Here is a 6,474-nt window from a genome sequence, read left to right on the forward strand (position 1 = left end):
TGGCCAGGGGTTTATCAATCTTATTGATTCTTTCAAAGAACCAGCTCCTAGTTTCATTGATTTGTTCTGTTGTTTTTTTGGTTTCTATTTCATTGATTTCTGCTCTGATCTTTATGATTTCTCTTCTCCTGCTGGGTTTAGGGTTTCTTTCTTGTTCTTTCTCCAGCTCCTTTAGGTATAGGGTTAGGTTGTGTACTTGAGACCTTTCTTGTTTCTTGAGAAAGGCTTGTACTGCTATATATTTCCCGCTCAGGAATGCCTTTGCTGTGTCCCACAGATTTTTGAACCATTGTGTTTTCATTATAATTTGTTTCCATGAATTTTTTCAATTCTTTAATTTCCTGGTTGACCCATTCATTCTTTAGAAGGATGCTGTTTAGTCTCCATGTATTTGGGTTCTTTCCAGCTTTCCTCTTGTGATTGAGTTCTAGCTTCAGAGCATTGTGTTCTGAAAATATGCACGGAATGATCCCAATCTTTTGATACCGGTTGAGACCTGATTTGTTTTTTTGTTTTTGTTTTTTTTTTTTTTTAAAGATTTTATTTATTTATTTGACAGAGAGAGATCATAAGTAGGCAGAGAGGCAGACAGAGAGAGAGAGAGAGGGAAGCAGGCTCCCCGCTGAGCAGAGAGCCTGACGTGGGACTCGATCCCAGGACTCCGAGATCATGACCCGAGCCGAAGGCAGCAGCCCAAACCTGACCCAGGATGTGATCTATTCTGGAGAATGTTCCATGTGCACTAGAGAAGAATGTGTATTCTGTTGCTTTGGGATAAAATGTTCTGAATATATCTGTGATGTCCATCAGGTCCAGGGTGTCATTTAAGGCCTTTATTTCCTTGTTGATCTTTTGCTTGGATGGTCTGGCCATATCAGTGAGGGGAGTGTTAAGCTCCCCTACTATTATTGTATTATTGTTGATGTGTTTCTTTGATTTTGTTATTAATTGGTTTATATAGCTGGCTGCTCCCACGTTAGGGGCATAGATATTTAAAGTTGTTAGATCTTGTTGGACAGACCCTTTGGTATTATATAGTGTCCTTCCTCATCTCTTATTATAGTCTTTGGCTTAAAATCTAATTGATCTAATATAAGGATTGCCACCCCAGCTTTCTTCTGATGCCCATTAGCATGGTAAATTGTTTTCCACCCCCTCACTTTAAATCTGGAGGTGTCTTCGCGTCTAAAATGAGTTTCTTGTAGGCAACATATAGATTGGGTTTTGTTTTTTTATCCATTCTGATACCCTGTGTCTTTTGATTGGGGCATTTAGCCCATTAACATTCAGAGTAACTATTGAGAGATATGAATTTAGTGCCATTCTATTTCCTGTAAGATGACTGTTACTGTATATTGTCTCTGTACCTTTCTAATCTACTACTTTTAGGCTCTCTCTTTGCGTAGAGGAGCCCTTTCAATATTTCCTGTAGAGCTGGTTTGGTGTTTGCAAATCCTTTTAGCTTTTGTTTGTCCTGGAAGGTTTTTATCTCTCCTTCTATTTTCAATGATAGCCTAGCTGGATAGAGTATTCTTGGCTGCATGTTTTTCTCCTTTAGTGCTCTTAATATATCATGCCAGCTCTTTCTGGCCTGCCAGGTCTCTGTGGATAAGTCTGCTGCCAATCTAATATTTTTACCATTGTATGTTACAGACTTCTTTTCCCGGGCTGCTTTCAGGATTTTCTCTTTGTCACTAAGACTTGTAAATTTTACTATTAGGTGACAGGGTGTGGGCTTATTCTTGTTGATTTTGAGGGGGGTTCTCTGCACCTCCTGGATTTTGATGCTTGTTCCCTTTGCCATATTAGGGAAATTCTCTCCAATAATTCTCTCCAATATACCTTCTGCTCCCCTCTGTCTTTCTTCTTCTTCTGGAATCCCAATTATTCTAATGTTGTTTCATCTTATGGTGTCACTTATCTCTCGAATTCTCCCCTCGTGGTCCAGTAGCTGTTTGTCCCTCTTTTGCTCAGCTTCTTTATTCTCTGTCATTTGGTCTTCTATATCACTAATTCTTTCTTCTGTCTCGTTTATCCTAGCTGTGAGAGCCTCCATTTTTGATTGCACCTCATTAATGGCTTTTTTGATTTCAACTTGGGTAGATTTTAGTTCTTTAATTTCTCCAGAAAGGACTTTTATATCTCCAGAGAGGGTTTCTCTAATATCTTCCATGCCTTTTTCGAGCCCAGCTAGAACCTTCATAATCATCATTCTGAACTCTAGATCTGACATATTATCAGTGTCTGTGTTGATTAGGTCCCCAGCCTTCGGTACTGCCTCTTGTTCTTTTGTTTGTGGTGATTTTTTCCACCTTGTCATTTTGTCCAGATAAGAGGATATGAAGGATCAAATAAAATACTAAAAGGGTGGCAAAGACTTCAGAAAAATGCGCTGTAACCAAATCAGAAGAGACCCCAAATTGTGTGGGGGAGAAAGGGGATAAATAGAGGTTCAGAAAGAAAAAAAAAATTTAAAAATAAAACAATAAAGAAAAAATATAAAAAAGAAAGAAAAAATATATATTTTAGATATACTAGTCAAAAAACGTTAAAATAGAAAAGGGTAAAAGTTTTAAAAAATTTAGTAGAAGAAAAGAAAAAGAAAAAGAAAAGAAAAAAAAATTGAATTAACCGTAAGACTAAAGAATCATGGGGAGAAAGCCATGATTTCCGTGCTTTGCTTTCTCCTCCTCTGGAATTCTGCTGCTGTCCTAGGTATTGAACCTGCTTTCCTTGATAGATGAACTTCGTCCTGGCTGGATATTTTGTTGATCTTCTGGGGGAGGGGCCTGTTGTAGTAACTCTCAAGTGTCTTTGCCCGAGGTGGGATTGCACTGCCCTTACTGGGGCTGGACTAAGTAACCGGCTCGGGTTCGCTTTTGGGAGCTTCTGTTCCCTGAACGCTTTCTGTAGAGTTCTGGAGGATAGGAATGAAAATGGCGGCCTCCCAGTTTCCGGCCCAGAGGAGCCGAGAGCCCAGGGCCCCACTCCTCAGTGCGCCCCCAGAGGACAGCACCCAATCACTCCCGTATCCCCAGCTTCTAGCCGCGCTCCAAGCTCACCGAACCTGCGACCAGTTCAAGGTAACCCCGAGCTGAGAGTTCAGTCCACGGCTCTGTCTCTGTAGCTGGCTTCTCCATTCTAATACCTGCGAGCTCTGCAACACTCAGACACCCCCGATCCTTCTGTGACCTTGCGGGACCTGGGGCCACGCTGACCCTGCGTGGGCTTCACCTCGCTTTAGCCTCTGTCTGGAGCAATGTCCCTCAGTGGAACAGACTTTTAAAAGTCCTGATTTTGGGGGCGCCTGGGTGGCTCAGTGGGTTAAGCCGCTGCCTTCAGCTCGGGTCATGATCTCGGGGTCCTGGGATCGAGTCCCGCATTGGGCTCTCTGCTCAGTGGAGAGCCTGCTTCCCTTCCTCTCTCTCTGCCTGCCTCTCTTGTGATTTCTCTCTGACAAATAAATAAATCTTAAAAAAAAAAAAAAAGTCCTGATTTTGTGCTCCATTGCTCCGCCGCTTGCGGGGAGCCGGCCCCTCCCCCCATGGTCTATCTTACAGTCGCTTTGGATTCACTTCTCCGCCAGTCCTACCTTTCAGAAAGTGGTTGATTTTCTGTTTCTAGAATTGCTGTTCTTCTTCTCTTTGATCTTCCGCTGGATTTGTAGGTATTTGCAATGTTTAGATAAGCTATCGAGCTGATTTCCTGCTACCAGATGTAGTCTCAGCCTGCTACTTCTCCACCATCTTGACTTCTCCCGCTCCTTTTATTTTTAAAAGGAACTGCCCAGCTGTTTTTTAGAGTGACAAAACATGTTATGTTCCAATCAGCAATGAATAACAATGTCCAGTTGCTTTGCTTTCTTACCAGCATTTAGTGTTACCACTTTTTATTCTAGCCATTCTGTTAGGTGTGTAGTGATACCTCCTTATGATTTTATTTACATTTGTCTATGGGCTAATTCTCTACTCTAAAAAAAAAATCAACACTTTCTGGCATTCTTTTTTAAACATGTATTATTGAAGTTTAGTTGATATACAAAGTTGTATTTGTTTCAGGTATACAACATAGAGATTCATCAGTTCTATACATTACTCAGTGCTAACCACAATAAGTAGTGAAATTGTTACAATACATTTATATCTGCTTGTTTGCCAAACATTATGCAAAATGTCTGTCTGTATTGTCCATCCATATTCTGACTGAATTTTTATGTTTTGAATGTTAAGCTATAAGATTTCTTTATGTAATCTAGATAATGGTCTGCTGTGGTCTGAATGTTTTTGTTCTCCCAAAATTCATATGTTAAATCCTAATCTTTGAGGTGATGGTAATAGGAGGTGGGGCCTTTGGGAGGTGATTACATCATGAGAGCCTAAGTATAGGCATACTTCTACCATAATCCAGTCCTTTTAGAGAGAGGTTTTCCCTCCCCTTCTGGGACTAAGTCAATGCCAACAGCCTTCTGTTGATGTCACTTGGTAAATTAATCAGAATACTGTTCCCAAGTTGAATGTGATGGTTCCAGAGTTCAAAGAGGTCTACAGAAAATCTGCTGCTTTCTTTTTGGGATTAGGTTCAATTTATAATAATTTGTTCAGTACTTTGAAGGGGATAAGATACATGTTCCAAATCACTATGCACCTAAAAACTGCTCCTGATGTTATAGTGGTTATTGAATCTTCTTAGGGGTTATATCCTATCCTCTGGGACCAGGTGTCCTACTAGTCCTTCCATCATACTTGACACTTGTTTCTTATCCATATAGAACAACATTTTATCATCCATTTAATGGACCGATATGATAGTCTGGAGGATGTACAGAAACTCTAATTCCCTTTGCACTAGGCTCTTCTAGAAAGCAAAAGAATTAACATTTCCATTGGGCAAAAATGCAAATCTATACTCTTATTTATTCCAAATGAATCCAGAATGTTTCTGGAACTCCTTACTGATAGTGATGGGAAATAAACATTGTCCTGCTCAATGACCCCTTACCCATATTTCTAACACCCCATCTTAATTTGCTAAAGATGCAAGTGGACTATTAATGGGATGTTAGAGGATATTTCTAATTTTTTATAGGACTGAGAATTATGAATTAAACAGGGATAAAATAGGGAGCATCATCCATTTTTAAGGGTGACACAACTCTCTCCATTCCCATTAGGATATATTATAATTATTTAAAGTACACCCTTGGTTGGCATGAGGGATAATTCCAAAGTCTTCTACTAGGCATCTGTCGTTACAGTAACTGTTAACCCACAGACCAGGGACTCGATGTGAGGATTCTGCCAAACATCAAGTATGCTCATTCCAATAATATAGCTTTCACGTTTCTCTGAACAATGTGTTTCCTTCTCATACCAATTGATATGACAGTATTATTTGGTGCAGGCCATCTTATTCATAAAGTTTCTAGTTATGAGTTAGCTCTATTTCCTGGTGTATATGTGTTTGTGTTGATAAATGTTTCATGGAAGAATTCACCCATATCACTAAATTCTTCCTTATCTGACATTATGGTCCACTCCGACTCACCGTTAGGATCAAGTGCTACACATGATCTCCCAGCTCGTAAGTGTTTGCTGGCTAAGTCTGCAGCCTTATTGGGGTGTAATCCTTTCCCTCCCTTATTTGGTCCAACACTTCTGCAATCTTGTTTTAATGTGATCTAATCAAAGTGACTGGTCAGAAAGAGAGATAGGAGTAGATCTGGAAGGAGTGTGTATTTCCTTGCAAGGCACAGACAGTTGTGTGTAAGGGGTAATAGCCTCTCTTTTAAGGAAGAGTGGGTCATTTTTGTGAGAATAAAGGGTTTAGAAAGGTACCATTTCAAAGTTTTTCAATCATGAATCTAGATTTCTCAATTCTAAGTCTCATAGATGCACTCCTTCCCACCCAGGGTTAAAACAAGCTAAGCCAAAACCTTGGTATTGAAGAAGATGATTATCTAGAGCAGACCCAGGCTGGCAGGACTCAGTAGATAGAGAGAGCGAGAGACAACTAGCCCTTTCTGCTTCCGTAAACAGGCTTCCCACCCCAGGCTCCCTGCACTATGTTCCCTCCTAAAGCAGCCCCCCTACTCCCCCAGTTTAAACCGAAATACCAGCGGCCAGCATAGCCCTTGGAAACTGTCTCCCTGTACCTCTCTATAAAAACCCTGTAACCCTGCTGCCTGGGGTACAGAATTTCCAGTGCCAGCTCATTTGGGTCCTCCGGTGTCAAATAAATCCAAGTTTTCCTGCTTCAAGTGTCTCTTGGTTTCTCGACGGTCTCATTATTTTCCACAACATTTCAACTGGCTTGAAGTGGCTGAGAATTTGTCCTTTTTTGGAGCTAGGCTACTCCTATAAGTAAGTCTCGTGCCTCATACTCTAAATTTCTGTGAATCCACCACAAGGTGACTATTATTATAAGATGTCACAATAGCTTCCTGACTTTCACACTTGTCTTTAATTGGTTAATATT

This window comes from Meles meles, chromosome 14 (assembly GCF_922984935.1).
Source record: "Meles meles chromosome 14, mMelMel3.1 paternal haplotype, whole genome shotgun sequence".
Classification (NCBI taxonomy): domain Eukaryota; kingdom Metazoa; phylum Chordata; class Mammalia; order Carnivora; family Mustelidae; genus Meles; species Meles meles.